Source organism: Suncus etruscus, chromosome 10 (assembly GCF_024139225.1).
Source record: "Suncus etruscus isolate mSunEtr1 chromosome 10, mSunEtr1.pri.cur, whole genome shotgun sequence".
NCBI classification, from domain to species: Eukaryota; Metazoa; Chordata; class Mammalia; order Eulipotyphla; family Soricidae; genus Suncus; species Suncus etruscus.
In genome coordinates this window covers 64,248,136-64,250,478 of record NC_064857.1, presented here as the reverse complement: position 1 = coordinate 64,250,478, position 2,343 = coordinate 64,248,136, and the positions used below count along the sequence as shown (strand labels likewise).

The following is a 2,343-nucleotide window of genomic DNA, read 5'->3' as shown; positions in this document are numbered from 1 at the left end:
GGCCTCCTCTCTCAGAGCACAACTTCCTCAAGGGGCCACACATAGTTCTACAAACTATCCCCTGAGAAGATGGAAAGCCACACTCCCCCAACACCATTTAGGAGAAAATTTGGAGATCAAAAAAATTCCCTTGTGTAGCACTGATTTTCTCACTAGGATTCCATCACAACTCACCTTCTTCCATTGAATCTTTCTCCTGTCCTTCCCCTGTCCTTCCTGTCTTTCTCCTAGATCTTAACCCCCTCAAAACCTCACACAAATATTTGTAAAATGATCATCTCCACACAGAGAGTTTTCCCACACACTCAGATTGCTACACTCCTCCCATAAAAGAGGTAGCACAAATAATTCTTTGGAGTTTAGACAGATAGACAGACAGACAGACAGACAGACAGATAGATAGATGATAGGTAGGTAGATAGATAGATAGATAGATAGATAGATAGATAGATAGATAGATAGATAGATAGATAGATAGATAGATAGATATAGGGCCACACCTAATGATGCTCAGGGGTTACTCTTAGCTATAAGCTCAGAAATTGCTCCTGGCTTGGGGACCATATGGGACTCCAAGGATAGAACCCAGGTTCGTCCTGGGTCAGCCTCCTGTAAGGCAAACACCCTATCGCTGTACTACCACTCTGGCCACTATTTGCTTTATATTTTATTAGTAAAGATTGTTTAATGGCAAATAATAGGCTTGCTCTCAACTTGCTACCTAACTCATATAAAAAAACATTAGAAGACAGCATTGATGTCAGCAGAGAATAAAACAAGTACCCTAATGCCTGCACTCTCTTTTCAACCACCAAAGAAAAGAACATTAGTTAGAGTACATGTTGTGAATTGCTGTACCTTGAGGGTAAACTTCGGTAAACTTTGTGTAATATTTCCATTTGTGTTAACACATTTAGTTTTTGTATGAAAATGTCACATTGTGTGTGTATCTGTGAGGATTAGATTATAGCAACAGGAAGTTTCAAAATTTTTCTGCGGTGCTTCACTTCCTTGCACAAGTCCTCAAGAGTAGGTGCCTATATGCTTACAAAGCAATATTGTGTTAAGATTTTTATTAGATAAACTATATTAAAGGTGTCACTTTTTAATGAGAAAATAAATTAGAGTAAAAATCTTCCACCCATGTACTATACTTAGTATTAGCTAAAATTATTTTGTAAACATAAAATATCACATGTTATATTCCCAACCCATCTGGCAAAATTTTTTTGATTATGAGGATACCAAGATACACAGAGATGGACTACCTTAGGTTACATTTTATATTATTTACTTTTAGTAGTGAAGGAAGAACTTTTATTATAAGGTAAAAAATAAAAATAAGCTCAATAAAACATAGGTATCTCTAGAGAGCAAAGTGATACTCATGAAAATAAAAATGTACACCCATATTGGAAGTGAGCTATTCCAGTATGTAATGTTGAGCCATATCATTTAGAATGAGACTCATGTGAAGAAAAGACACTTAGTATAGAAAGAGGAATTACAATAAATGCTTCCCATATAACACCTCAAACCAGGTCCTTTGCCTGGTCTGTATTGTGAATGGGGGGACAAAAATAAAAAAAGAAGAAGAAAAGACACTTAAATCAGGGGAAACAAAGTGACAGAGCTCAATTGTTCAGACTATTAGAATAATGTTTCAGTGACCTTAAAACAACACAGGTTTATTTTTTATACAAACTTGAATGTTCTTTAATGATATAATAATGCCATTTTTGACATTACATTTACAATCTATGATATTAAGAAATTATCATAAGTGATGATAGGAAATAGAAACAACTTTAAAAGTTGTATGTATATTGTTATAACTTAGATATATGGATCACTTTTATAAACATGGTATTAATGACATTCAAAAGATAATTCTTACCTTGGTATTAAGAATGTTTTTTTATTATGGACAAAATTAGATATGATGCTATACTTTAAAATTTAGAATTTTGTTAAGGTATTTTCTGTTAAAACTAATTGAATTTTCTGTCAGATTCTGAAAATAATTAAATTGTTTACTAAAGCTCTATAGCATCTTGTAGCATTGTTCAATCCTCATTTTCCTATTTTAGGTCACAATCTATTTTGGATTACTGTTACTAATATTTCCTTTTGTTTAATTGCTGAAATAAATATATTTAAGGCAAAAGGCAATACTACTTAAATGACATTTGTTTAAAAACAGACACCCCCTATCATGCTCTATCATAGATTGATACATATCATAGATATATATTATATATCACATATCATATCATTATCACATATATAATATGTCATATATATCATAGATTTTTATTTGAGAACAGGACTTATTTAGTACTG

At 32.7% G+C, this 2,343-nt stretch overlaps 1 pseudogene; it reads left to right on the top strand.

The window, feature by feature from the left end:
• The first annotated feature begins 1,463 nt into the window (after nucleotides 1-1,463).
• LOC126021250 (uncharacterized) lies at nucleotides 1,464-1,580 on the top strand (annotated as a pseudogene).
• The last annotated feature ends 763 nt before the right edge of the window (nucleotides 1,581-2,343 follow it).